The sequence below is a fragment of the Pithys albifrons genome, chromosome 4 (assembly GCF_047495875.1).
Source record: "Pithys albifrons albifrons isolate INPA30051 chromosome 4, PitAlb_v1, whole genome shotgun sequence".
Classification (NCBI taxonomy): Eukaryota; Metazoa; Chordata; class Aves; order Passeriformes; family Thamnophilidae; genus Pithys; species Pithys albifrons.
In genome coordinates this window covers 62,344,644-62,359,754 of record NC_092461.1, presented here as the reverse complement: position 1 = coordinate 62,359,754, position 15,111 = coordinate 62,344,644, and the positions used below count along the sequence as shown (strand labels likewise).

General features: G+C 36.5%; 1 protein-coding gene across 7 annotated transcripts in view; it reads right to left on the bottom strand.

Moving 5' to 3' along the window:
- NCOA2 (nuclear receptor coactivator 2) overlaps positions 1-15,111 on the bottom strand; it is a 187,722-nt gene that overhangs the window by 169,861 nt on the left and 2,750 nt on the right. For 5 of the 7 annotated variants that reach the window (XM_071554372.1, XM_071554368.1, XM_071554367.1 and 2 more), the window contains exon 2: positions 8,214-8,293. The exons of the other annotated variants lie outside the window; for them this stretch is intronic. The gene's annotated coding sequence lies outside the window, so the exon portion shown is untranslated. The remainder of the gene's footprint in view (positions 1-8,213; positions 8,294-15,111) is intronic. 7 annotated transcript variants of the gene reach the window in all.

Here is a 15,111-nt window from a genome sequence, read left to right as displayed (position 1 = left end):
GCTTCTGCAATACTACTTGAGTATAAATCATTTACAGAAGTGTAACGGAAAAGAATATAACCTGTTCATGAAAAAGTTACCACTATACTTACACAACAATATTTCCACAAAATTAGAACATTAAGAACAGTCCCCAAATCACGTCAACAGCAAAATAGTTACAGCTTATGGCCCTTCCCACCATAACACAAAATACTCTCTAGTTGGTTTAAATTTTTAAGAGTTTAATTCTACCATTGCCAGCCACATTATGTATAGATCACTTTCTTACTTCCCAATTGCTCTAAGAGATCTAAATATGTCTCAATTTGATCATTTTGGATTTTCAAAAATTCATCAGTTTTACATGACAAAGTATTTCACACTGACCTTATCAATAGATTTGGAAAAAAAGATGGCATACACAGCAGCAATCATGTGAAACTTTAATTTGTATTGCATTTTTGAAGTCAAATGCATCCGTTTCATTATGGACAATGACATATCTGATACAAGGAGCAGAGCTGTGCCTATAATGAATTTTTAATTTCAGCCACTGAACGGGAAAAACACGAATTTTAAAACTGTTTCAAGTTGTGCAAATAGTCAGTTCTCCAGGAAAAAAATGTCCTTGTTTCAGATAGCTTACTTCATGTCAAAGTAGGGTAAGCTATTCAAAGCATTAAGAACATCCACAAGGGGATTTAATTGCTAAATATATCTGTGAATGTATACCTTCACTTCCTTTGCAGTACCTTGTCTGAGAAGACAACCTTATGGGTAGCAGATAAATAAATTAGATCTATAGAAGTAGGCAAGTAAAGAAACTACTGTCCTTTACTGTAGAGGACGCATAAATCAGATAGGATGCTCACCTCACATGTAGGAAATCTATTCTCCAACAAAGTATTTACATGCCAATAATAAAGTAGAGCTATTTCAGAGGCAGTAAAGCTCTGTTCAGAAACACTGAGCAGCCCAGAGAGGGCAGCAATCTCCTAAGAGGCAGAAGACCCAAATGCAAAGCCTCTGCTCTGAATCAGAAGCACCGTGATACCCTCCTCCACCTTGTTACACACTTAGATCCCAGTGTTCGTGAGGAGGCGTACTGCAATCTGCCCTCCCGCCTCTCCCTGCTTTGTCAAAGATGGGTGTACCCCCAATTTCCATGCATGCTGGTGCATTTGCTGGTACACCAAAGGGCTCCCTGGCTCCTGTACTCATCCCAGGTGAAGTGAGTGACATCCTCTCCTCCAGCTGTAAAAACCTGTCAATCTGCCCATCCCCAGCTTGGCTCAATGGGGAGAGTCTGGGCTACTCTGGATGTGGGAACAGCAGAGTGAACTCAGTTCCTGGAGGGCAGGCCCAGAAGGCAGGAGGGAGAGGTGTTGTCTGACCTGTCCCAAGTTGTCCCTCTACCCAGGGCACAGGGTGTGCCACTGAAACGGTATGCCTGTGAGAACCCTCACCTTGCACACCCACAGTAGCTCCCCACTCACAGCTGTACTCACAGCCAGCAGGATTACTTCCCCGAGGCTTACTGACTGTTAAGTCTTGCTGTGACTCTATCCTGGAAATGTAAAACATTTAATTTCAGAATTTCCTAAGTGAGCCATTACAGCACTTCTGATTAGTAGGGAATTTTCCCCCTTCCTCAACGAAGCTACTTATGAAATTCATGCCAACTCACTAGCAGCTTTAAGCTAGCCAAAAACACATTTTCAGTAAGCAATTCCCCCCCAGAATACACACACATACAAAAGAGTCTAACACTTACTAGAGAGTCTCAACCATGGATCAAGCTAACACAAAACACGGGACTATCCCAAATCTGTCTGAGATTGTATCAGAAGACCACAAAATACTTCTCCTGGAAGCTGGGGGCGGAAGGAAATAGCTCAGAAACCCAGTGATGAAGCAAATAAGAGGAAGAGTAAGTAGGAGGCAACTTTAATCACTACTATTACTGGAATCAAGTTCAGCAGCAGCAGGTTGTTAGGGTTTTTTCCCCTCTTTAAGTTCCCACAGTACCTAAAACAAGACGATATGCATTCAAAATTAAATAAATATAATTGTGAAGGATATATGGTATCTACGCAGCATATTAGACACTAAGCAGCTAAAGAAGAAAATTCATAGAACAAATCTATGTACTGCTGCAGGTTGTGGCAGACAACCTGTGGCGTACAATAATGGGGTAGTCTGTTTGGGGTATGACAACGGTAGAATAGCAACTGATCTCATAAAAAAACAGCCTAATTTGAGGTGGTTTGGGGTTTTATTTTTTGCTTCTGTAGGTTTGTATTGAGTATGTTTTAAGTGTGGCAACCACAGTGCTATATAATTTGACTCACGTGTCAATATTCCTCAACATATTTCGATGTTGATCAAGAACCTAGAACTTGGATATTGACAAGAGTGAGGTCATGAGGAAGGAAAGACTAAAATCACAATCAGGAGCAAGGAGTATTTTAAACATTAGTAGTCATGCACCAAGCTTCACATACCATCAGCTGCACATAAACCCTACTGCACCACAGGATACATTCTGGAAGTTGCATACTGTAACTCCAGACAGAAAAAGTTTTACATGAGTCAGTTCAGCAGGACTAAGTAATAAAAGCACAGTTAACCAGGATCTGTGAAGAGAAGCCAAGCAAAAAACCACAACTGAAATCTGAAAGGCCATAAAAATTAACCCAAGTGAAATTTCCTATGTGTTGGCCACCTACTTTTAGAGAAAAGTAGATAATCTTATCCGATTTTAAAATACTGTTAAACTGTGGCACCACACAGTAGTTTCAAGCTCACAACTTGAACAAAGAAACATAGAGGACATCTCACTCTCTTAAAGCAGTAAAACAGGTACCTAGAGATTGAAGGACTAAGGAATCCAAGGCAAAAAGGGATCTTCAATTCCATGTGTTACTTGTAAAGATAATGTTTCAAAGTTTAAGTGAGAATATCCAAATACAAGCAAAAGAAAAACATGCTGAAAAAAAGGTGAATGGAAACATTTTAACTTCTTCTGGCACTATTACAGCTTACCTCAAGTTAAAACCAAATTACAATACCTACTATAAAACTGATTTTTTTGTCGTTTCTGATTTTAAATATTCCTAGTTTGCCTACTGCTGTCATTTTGAAATATACAGAGTTTGGTGTACACAGAATGCTGTAGTTTATTGACTGGAGATTACTAAAGAAACAAAAGTAGCGATAGTGAAAAAAAGGGGAGAATCAGGAGCATATTCTTCATTTATCATGGCCACAGTTACAAGTGGAGTTTTAGCAATGCATTTACACACTGGCAAATACATAATATATACATATATATACACACACACACTACATATACACACACACATATATATACACACACACATAATAAATACATAAGGATGTCAGTACCTCTTTTTGCTTGTGGTGAGATGACTAGAGGAAGATTCTGTAGCACATCTGGAATAGTTTAAGCCCTGCACAATGATACTGTAAAACTCACCAATACTTTTAAATCATTTTAATAATACTGAACGTCTGTGACTTATCTGAACTTTCAACATCCAAAGTTTGTTTTAAAAAGAAAACCTGTAATTTCCTTCCAGTCCAGTTAATACAAAAGTAAACTAATCAGACAGAAACATATTGTGGCACTCTTTGTAATCACATACAGATTTACTTACCATTATAATCACATAAATCTTCTGAGCCTAACATCCTAGCATTGTGATATTATAAAAATTCACCCACTTTTATGTACAGAAATATTCATGAACCTCAAAATATTGTACTATAATGCTGTCAAATAAACAGACTACTGGAATTCAATTTCCAGAAAGCCAGAACAAAATCTACTGGCTTCATCTGAAATACCAGTGTCATTTTCAAACCCTGTATTTAATTAATACTATTTACTGTCAAGAGTCAAGCCATGTAAATATTTCACTCTTCCCAATTCAGGGACTAAAGGCAGGCCCAGAGGAAAATTTGCCCAAGTAAATGCATCTCATCTTCTTTGATGATCCAAGTGCTCAGTTGTCCTGTTCTTGACCCCTCTAGAATTCCCAGGCTCCAATACTGGTGGTACAATGTCATTAATCTATATATAAAATATACATTGATTTTCCACAGATGATGATGACAGCTATTTCTTCTGCTAATGTGTATATAGTATACCTTTGCCCATATAAAAAGGTTCCTATCAAGGTAAGAAATGAAAAAATCTTAGCAAGTCCATTACAAAGTCAAACCCAATATTTAAGAAGTGAATAAAATCAAGTTAGCAATGACATTTCCTAAATATTTTTTATTTATCTCACTCAAACGTAAATGTTATAAATAATCTTCCAGGACATAACTACATACAAAAGGCAAGCTTCAATCAATTGAATGAGCGTTTTCAACAGTCCTGGGTGTATATGAAGTTTGTTCCATCAATTCATTAAAAAGTTCACTGACTGAGCACTCCATTTAAATCCATTTACAGTAATTAATGAGTTTTACATACGTAAGAATAGCTTAATCCAGCTTTACAATGAATTTGAACATTGTGACCTCAAAACTATAAAAGTACCTTAAAAGTGCTTTTATTACTAACAAATCTAGTTCTGCCAGTTGCAAGCATGATGAGATTTCTCTCTACAGTACTCTAAATTTTCATAAATCTTAAAGGAAAGAAATGCAGTATATTACATTTTTATATATTTCAGCTTTTCCAAGTAATGTTTTTCGTAAGATCCCAGTTCCAATTTTAGGAGGAAAAAATCTTTAGGGGGCAATTGTATAAATCTCAATATATGCTCATTTCTTAATACTACAGTTCTCATTGTACCACCCACACAGAACTTCACTCTCAAATTAGGAGTATCATTCTAACACCGATTACAATAAATTCACTATAATCGAGCATCCACTTTTAACAGCATCTTTACAGGAAAATGCATGTTAACTAACATTACTAGTGAGAGGCACTGACTGAACACCAGAATAATCTGATCACATTTCATGCAAAACACAACTCCCCAGTTTTGAGGTCTAGGAATGGAAATGCTTTCCCTTTATTTATCACGAACCCATTCAACATAGATTAAATATCCCTCACAGAGAAGATCTGATTCAGTAAAGATTAGACATACCTGTATTTATTTTAGAAACACAGACCCTTTGGGAATTAGGGTGCTCTGAACTGACTCCAGAGCTCTAGGTAAGCACCATCCCAGCCTGTATGCTGATAGAAGTGAGCTCAGCTTCATTCAGGTTTGATATTTGGAATCTACTTGAAGTTCTTCACTTTCATCCTTAAACTAGTACCAAAGGCTCTTAAAACTTGTTTCGATATAAGGTACTTTTATTGCCAGTACTGCACTTCATTTTCTGACAGCACTCCCTTTGCACTCACGTGTATTAGGAGAACACGGTCAAAAATGAGACATGTCAGAATTTTCTTTATCTACTATAGCTGTAAACAACAGGCACTATAACTCAGAATGAGCAGACACACAAATATTTTGTATCACACTTGACACTAACTACAACAGAAATGCCAATGAAATCACTACAAAGTTAGATTGAAACAGACTCTCCACATCGAGAGTGACAGAAAACTGAGATTTCTCTAATCTGTGCTCTTTTTGCTGAGAAATATTCCTTACAAAGCAAACCACTTCATGTAAAAATAAAGGACAGAGATTAAAAAATGTTTTCTGACTGATAACTTTTATACTAGGAAATAAAGTAGGGTTTTTACTTGTATGGGGATTTTAAGTCTAAACTTCTCCCCATTCTAACTGCATCACATTTTTGTTAGTAGCTACTTCCCACCACCTGAACTAACACATAAGAAATAGATCCAGTAAGTTATAAGTAGTAGTTTCACTTTTCTAAAAAAAACCCTTAATACAGTGGTACACAGGCTGAATGTCCACAATTTCAGTCACAGTGGTGGTACAGTCTCACAACATACATCAAACCCAATATGTATTATTCCACAAGCAACACTAGTCAAAAGCCAAGGCCAGGACGACTTAAGTGAAACTCCAACTGATACGTCATTCCTACAGTAGTAAAATTTCATATGGGTATACTGGTTAAAATAAACAGCTACAGCTCTTTGATCTTGCAATGGAGAAGGACACCCAAGTATGTCAAACAATAGGATGAAACCTTGGACATTCAAAAAAAAAAAATCAATGAAAGAATTTCCAAAGATTCAATGGAACCAAAATTTTACACTGCTCCTTATCCTTTATTCCTATGCAACCTACTTTTGCTGAACTGTCTTATCACAGAAACATGTGGATAACCACACACTTAGGAGCAAAAGGATATTTTGAGTGGAAGACTACATGTCTACTTCATCCTTGCCCTCTAAATCCTTTCATGACACCCATTTTTACAGTGGTTTATTCCTCACTGTCATCACCATAGACTTCATATGCAAACATTCATGTCCCATTTGCGCTTATTTTAAAGGTTTTGAACTTCCCAAACACAGCAACTGTGTTTCAGTCTGCATCTGTAAAGTTACCTTCCAGCACTGGAACAATCAAAGCTATGGATTTGGTGCAGAATGTTGCAACACTACTCAAGTGACGAGTTGGGTTTTTTTCTCCACATATATTAATTAGGGGGAAAAAATCCCCATAATTATATGGAAATTGCTTTTTATTTTCGTATTTACCTTTTTCAGCCTTTCCATAATACATTTGTTTTTAATGCAAAATTACAACTGAGACAACTGGAAACAAACATACTATCAACCTGACAGCAGAATTTCATGTTCGCTATGGAGAATTTTGGCAGTGACATTTTTCACCTTATTACACACACTTAACTCATTCTGAGTCCTATTCACTAGAAAAAAAATATTTTAGAATCCTTGTATTTCTTAAAACAATTTCCTTAAATGATTGCCAAAGCAGATTATTACTGAGAAGACCTGCACATACACATTACGATCATTATGCAGTCCAGATAAGTAGTGAAAATAAATAATAAGTGATACAGTGTAAGTAATAAGTGTAAATGAGTAATAACATCTCTGTGACTAAGCATTTACAAATTAATATAATACATAAACAAACCATTAACCAGTATTATAAACTTCATTGAACACAATGCACTGAAGTGTTTTATCAGAACAAGAGAAAAGGCAGAAAAAAGCATTGGAAAGCTGCCAAACCTATGTTCATTCACTGATGCTAGAAAATTCAGCAAATTTAAAGAAAAGTTTTGTTAGTTTGCAAAAATTGCCCAACATAATTAACAAAAGAGGAAATGATACTTGATGTGGGCATACATAATTTTACCCCTATTTGGTTAGCATTTTATAAACAGTTATCCCCCAAACAACTGAAAACCTTTTCAGCAGGCTTATTTCCCACCTCTATATTTAGCGTACAAGCTTCAAAAATACATATTTCTGACCTTAATAAGTCACTCTGTGTGTTAAATGACAACATTTATTCATGAGTACACTGAAAAGGTTCTCACATAAAATCTCAAATGCGTATTTGTTGTAAAAGATTTTTACCAAGTAAGTATATTGATATATCAAACACATCTAAAATAAAACCACAGCATTGATATTCTACTTTCTTTCACTGCACTACCAAACTATTATTAGTCTGCATTTAAACAATCCGCAGGGGTCTCTTTTTCTAATTCTCAGTGGTATTATCCCTTCTTGAGAGCAGAGTTAAACAGGCACAGCATTGCCTGATGGAGTCATCAGACAGTAATTCTTGAGCAACAAGCAGTTTAAGTCATCAGTGTCATTATACCAATTTCAACCCTCAATTTAAGTAATTTATTAGTGCACAGAGTTGGATGGTAAAGCTTGTATTATTTCATATTCAACCTTTGCCATAAGACAGACCATAATCAGCACATTTGAAAAATGTCAATTCCTTAGTTACAGCATCAAATATCAAACAAACCTCATGAGAAGGAATATCACATGTTGATCCCTTCGGCCTTTCTATGCAGAAAGTCCCATTCCTAGTCCTGGCACTAAAGCAAGGACCTGCCATCCATAATCAGTCTGACCATTATTTTTTGAAGTCTAAAATGTTAGTATTTCAACTCAGTATATAGTATCATACGTTACTTAAAACCAAGGCTTGTTCTGCTGTATCTACACAATCAATTTAAGACATCTCACATCAAACTCAGCAGTGAAAAAGATAGAACTGCAACACAATCCAATTAAATGCAATAGGATATAGACAACTCACCAAGACTCATCGATGCAGACAACGATTTCTAGGGGCTGTGTGTGCAGTGGGCCTCACTACTCAGATATATTTCAAGCATGCTAGGAATAAATTTGAGAGTAAATTATTAGAATTTTTTTTTTGAGACAGACATAGGAAAAAAAATATGTTTAGCACATTGCAGTTTTAAGCATAACACAGAGAGGGAAACGCAAACTTTGCAGGGCATTATCTACTTTTCCAGACATAACTACAACCCCCTTCCAGTTGCACAATCACTCCAGGCACACAACTTCCTCTCTACCTGCTGCCTACTGCAAATTCACAGTGATAGCAACTAAAGTGTTTACATTAACTTACAGAGCACACAGTCTCTATTTTCACAAAAGAATCTGTGAGAACTCTCTGTGAAAGTGGTTAGTTCCTTTTTTGGTTGACTGCTTGGCTGGTTGACTTTACAGCACATTAGTTTCAAATCTCTAAAAAGGAGAAACTGGTGTTCTTATAAAGTGTCTTTCAACCATTATTATGAGCTGTATGTACAAGAGCATGTTTCTTCTCTCAGTCCCCCCTTACAATACTCCTGACCCAAGTTACAAGTATCAGTGAACAGAAAGCTTTTCATTAGTGTGGAGTCCCATAAATCAGTAAAGAGTCCCATGGAGCAGAGGACATACATTGCACAGCAAAACACACTTCTTCAGGGAGGAGGAGCATGTCACTGCCCACATGAATATTATACGTGCATTTCTGTTTGTAGGTCAAACAGTACTTTGTGTCAAATGTATCCAAGCAAACTACCAAGGAAGAGTTTTCTACTTTCTTATTGACAAGCAAATAAGAAAACATAAAGCAAATGAGAACTCAAGGAAAATGAAAGATACACCACAAGAATTATCAACAGAAAAAAAAAAGCACACACTAATTATGCTTCAAGAGAAATGGAATTTAGAGTCAACTTAACTCCTTCTGTCATTTCTGCCACCTTCTTCAAACAAACTCTGCTTAAGTTCTTTCAGGCATAGACAAGACACCACTACAGTAACTGACAATTCAGGGGCACTAATAACAAAGCAGTATTCTTATATCAAATATATACAAAGAAGAGACACATATATTATTTCCTCAGGAATGCCCTGAAAGTGCAGAAGCTCTACAGTTCACAAACATGGGGCTTCAAGTGGGTCCTCGCTGACAGAAGACATCATCTTGTCTTAGAACAAAATTTTAAGAAAACTACTAGATCTTTCTGTGATTTAGTGGGATTTACAGTATCTGTTAAGACACCTGGGGTTCAGAGGCACACTAAGTAGAAGCTGCTGTCTCACCAGCAGATAGGGGCTGCTGCTCCAGCCCACAGTGGGGAGACCTTTCCACAGGGGAGCAATGACACTGCCTGTGCAGAGAGAAGCATTTCCCATTCATGTCCTGTCTTTCACCTGCTGTGCACCACTGAAAGAGTACTCTGCTATCATTTGGTTTCTTGATAACTAACGTGGCTGCTCACTTGTATTTTCCAATTCTTTCTTCCTATTTTTGGGTCCCACCTCCTGGTCTCCATGCCATCCAGTACTGCACACAGATAATGTGGCTCCTGAGCATTACACTGGTGTCCACAGGGCACCACTGGAAAGGACAACTTTTGATAACCTCCATTTGTTCTGTTCATAAAACGTTTAACAGTAATACTGTCTGAAAATAAAGACAATGCATTATAGCTTCACAGTAGAAGCACTGCCTTCAAAATAGTAAGATCTTTCTTCCCAAATAAATTCTTGAAATATACAGCAACTGGCATCAAGCTTACATGCCTGAATAGGTGTATTATCAAGTATATTTCAGATACACTATCTTAAAATAAACTAGACTGCCAGTGAAGAAAAAAAGTCATGGACATGACCTGATAGACAATGAAATAATCTGTTAGTCCACTGCCTTCTCTTCTCAAGCCCATTCTGGAGCTTGAAACAAAAGCAAGCCAACTAGCATGCTACTACCCATGCCTATGCAAATTCTCATCTATTCCCAGGAGGTTCTTAAGATGCCCCTCAAAACTCAAGAGAAATCACTCTTGCATGAAGCCAGCTCTCACAGTGACATAACTTTTTTAATACTGGTGCACAAAGGCCTATGTAGGTAGGTCTCACACAAAGGTCTACATGAAAAACAGGTCTCTTCTTCAAACAGTACACAAATTATCAACATTAGCTATGATATAAAAACAAGAATATACCACAGCCATCATTCTTCAACACCACCATTCAATCCTTCATCCTACAAAGAGTAAAAGAAAACTATTTAAAGGTCAAAACAACCCAACTAAAAGCAACTGATATGGAGCAGAATAACAACGCCATTGTCTACTTCAGAGCACTCTACATCCTTGTTTTCTGTTCATGCACAGTCACTTCTTTCTTTTCCAGTCTCTGTTCCAGGTACCTCACCTGTGTTACCTCCTTGGTCCATAAAAATTTTAAGTTGTGAACAAAACACACACCAACTCTACAGATTAGCTAAAAGAGTGTGAAAACTGCCACTTTCAGACATATTTTAGAAGAGATCATCTACAGCATGCAAACTTAAGGAGTGTGAGCTTAGTGAGGCTTTTCTCATCTACAATCTTCAGGTTCCCTCATTCTTATACTGAGAAGAAATGGAGGCACAAATGATCTCACCATTGTGCTCTTAACTCTACCTTCACACAAAACTGTAGCAAGAAAATAGATTGAGGCCTCATTAAAAATTCAGCATCTCTGTTTCAAAGTAATGCTTAAAAAAAACCAACAAAACAAGCAAAAGTATGTTTGCGCTGCAAATGCCAGCAAAATTTGGCAAGCAATTAGAAAGAAAAAACCTTTAAACTATGTTATTAGAGATACATTTATAGCCAGTAAAGTATCAACAATTTGACTTCTCTCCCCCTCAAGATAATGGCAATAACATATTTAAGGAAAATAGTGTACTTCTAGCCATAAACTTTCACTTGGGGAAAAAAATGAAGATTTAGACCAGAAGAAGAGCTTTTCTCCTTGAGAATACAACTGAAAACTGTTAAAATAAATAATGTGTTTATTTTTATACATTTAATCTTCCTCCACTTAGAATCTACTTTAGAAAATTGATAGAACAGGATGAGGACATCGCTCATGTCTCTGGAAACTCTGGTTTTCAGAGAGTAAGGGTAGCAAGTGCAATTAGTTGACAATAATTACACATATTTCTGGGAATATGTAACCGGTTGGTCACCAAGTCCTGACAGTAAATTTGAAAAACTAACGATAAGGACTGAAGAGCTACTTTGTGATCTCAAAGCATGGTGGAAGCAGAATGAAGAAAAGCAAGCTCCACTGCAGACTAAGTGATACCTGAACTCTCAGTTGTACAAGTATTAAAACTTACGACCTTGGGTTTCCTTGGGGTTTAGTTCAGGTTTTTCTCTGTTTTTTTTTTTTTAATTTTTGATTCCATCACATAGGCATGAGTTTTTAAGTTCATAAATATAACTGTAATAAAAGTGCCAGTATATGCTATCAAACTGATTCATAGGCAGACTTTCTTCTATCCTCCTAAAGTTTTCTTTTCAAATGCAGTTTAGTACCTCCTACATTATCTATGAGGTACAAATAGGTGACAAACTGCATTGTTTTTAATTGCAGTGACTTTCTTCAAAATCCATGGGCAAGGCTCATTAGAGATCAATACTGACAGCAATGAAAAACTAAACCTATTCACACAGAGTTGAATTATAGCATGGGCAGAGTAAAATTCCACAATAATTCTGACCTAACAAGTAAAACGTTATTTCACTTTCCATGCCCATTCGTCAATCCCAGACTTCTCCACTGAGGCAGCCAATAAAGCAGCCAATTGTGATATGCCCACTATAAATCCTACCAAGAAGCAACAATGTCCTACATAGCCCACTAAAAAAAAGGATCAAAATATCAACTCTCAGTCAACAGTACATCATATCCATGTTCTCACTGTGTCCCTTCACAGAAGCTCATGTGATCCATACTACCTAAGACTTATGGATAAATCAACACATTTGGTAGATATTTTAATGAATTTATCACCTATACTCTCTGCCCTTTCATTAATACATAAAGGTTTCCATGTACTGTGGACTATTTTAGTAAAATACATTGCATCTTAGCTGCAAAATGCAAATGCACATTACGAAGAAGCTTCTGAATAGCTAAGTAATGGGTGCTCACTCACAGAAAGAGTGAGATTTACTATCAGTTATAACTGCTAAAATGAGAGCAAAGGAAAAATAATATCTGTCAGTAACTGTAGTAATGGGAGATTGTTATGGAAGCCATTTAAGGAAATGCAAGACTTGGAATAGCATAATGATGCAGCTGCAGAAAAAAAAAGTGTGCATTGTTAATATGTCGTGGTATAGCTTCAGACATTTAAATTAATGAACTAATTTCAAACTTCAAAATGCCAAACACCCCAGTGACCATACATTTTCCATAGGAATAGTACTCATTTCCATTAAACTCTTAAATAAAACTTCCATTAGTTGTTAATTTAACGTGCAATTTCCATAGAAAAAGATTGAAAAATCATAAACAGTTACAAAACGCACTGCAGCAAATCCACCACATTCAAGATCTATTTTTCAAACTATTCATCAACTCAAAATAATTGCATAAAATCAGCAAAAGTATTCCAAGTGTCAGGAGAGGAAATGATGCTGCAGGTAATAGGTAAATGCAGGATTGAATGAAAAAAAATAATAATTTCTTTCACTCATTTTTCCATCATGTAAATGCTATTTCCAAATACAACACTGACAAAATGGCTTTGTTTTAAAACCCTGTTTAAAAAATTCCATGGTTTGTTTGTTGGGTTTTTTTTCTAATGTTGTTTCCTAAATTGATTAAACTGTACAATCCGCCATTTTTCATGTCAGCTTTCTACTTAGTATGTTTTGAAAAGGCTAAGCTACAGAATCATTAAAAACAAGGAATGCTTCCATAATACAAATACTGTTGACAAACTACTAACTGTAGAACTGGTAAGATGACTTAGTAATATGTAATCACTGATGTAATATTGCAAATTATTCTTACTAATCAAAGTTGCCATTTCACCAATACATATGACTGTTTAAAATGCTATTTCAATACAGAGCAGGAGTCCTGGCAACTGTGTTTATTCTCTGAAATAATAAAATATTATCAAAATATTATCTATAATAAAGATGTGAAATACATGTTATCTAAGCTTGATTATCCTGATGGGTAAAAGCCAAAGAATACTTCTGTAAGGTTTAAATTCCCAAGAGAAGAAGAGCTCAGATCCTGTCTGCAAGCACACAATGGAATCACAGCTGACGATGCACATCTTTTTCTGGATGTCTCCATATGCTCAGGAGGGGTTTTTCCCCCCCCCCTCCCCTTCCCTCCCGTTCCTCCCTCTCCGCCTCCCCTGCCCCCAGCATTACATTGAAGAATTTGTCATTATCTTCTGCCAGGAGTATGAGAATGTTTTAACAACTAACAAAAATAAAGTAGTGCAGTGAACTTCACCTCATTTAAAAATAAGGGATCTTGCCAGAACAGCCGTCTGTAAGTTAACTAACAGCGGTAAATGGGTGGATGAATAGATGCTGTTATATATGCCTTCTATAAAGTAACTATCAATGTTACTCTGTTCTTAGTTTAAAATGCTGTGTCACACAGAAGAGTATATACTATAACAACACATTTAACCTCTGACCTCTAAAGCCAAACAGACATAAACGAATATTAAGCATTTTAACGCCTATAAGAATACTGAGGAAATGTGTGGAATTTGTTAAATACTTTACACCTACTTGCATGCAAACTACTTTGTTCAGAGAGGCCATAGACAGCAAACACAAAAAACCGAATGTGCCAACAACAGTTTTAGTTCAGTGTTCCTCTCTCCAGTGCACAATCTATTAGTGCTCAGCAGACAAAGAGAGTTTCATTTGTGTTTGAATCTGGTACTAGTCTTTAGTTTGTCTTTTTCTTTTAAATGAACTGACAGCATCCTCAAGGCTTAGACCTCATAAGCCTCTGTAATTCTGGTGTCAGGTGTTAGAGAAACTCCAGCTGAGCACAGAAGCCCACATTTTGCCAGTAAGACAGTGATATCAACAACAAAGGCAAGGAGCAGAAGACAGTAGGCATTGTAGCAGCAGCTGGCTCGCTCACTGACTTTGTTCTTCCTGCTGCAAAACCTGGACTCCCTGCAGATGGGCTAGCTCTTACTGGTTTTTTTCGAGGACAGAAGGAAAAGTTGGGAATGCCCACACCACAGACGGCTTACATGCCTCTTTCAAGAGAGCCTTTCAGCCTTCTAATGAGCAAGCTACACCTTAAGTGATTATAAACACATTAACATTATTTTAAAATAATTTATTTTTATTTTAGTTTCAGTTTAATGCAATACACTACACTACATGCAAATAAATCCCTTGTATGTTCTAGTTTGTCCAACAGAAATAACTTTTATTTTCTTTCTCAAATAACACAATTCCAGCTTAGAAACTTAAGCTGATTCCAAAAGTGTAATTCTTGACTGCAATAAAGTATTTCTTCTTAAAATGAGGTCTCGAGTTCCAAATCTAGCACTGACACCATCAGGACACACAATGAGAAATTTACACGCTTCCAAAAAAAGTGCCTTCAGACATTGCTGAGATACTGATGAAGCACATCATATACAGATTCTCCCACTAGTCAAGAGCACAAGTCTGAGAAAACACGAAGTTGAGAAATCTTCAGGTTTTATGTGAAATAAAATAGTACAGTGGCTGAGAAGATGAGGTGATTGCAGCACCTTTGTCATGCATCTATTGCATAATGCTCACCAAGATGACACACAAAAATATTTTTTAAAAAAACATGATTTCTCAAATTATTGCATGTTGTTAAAA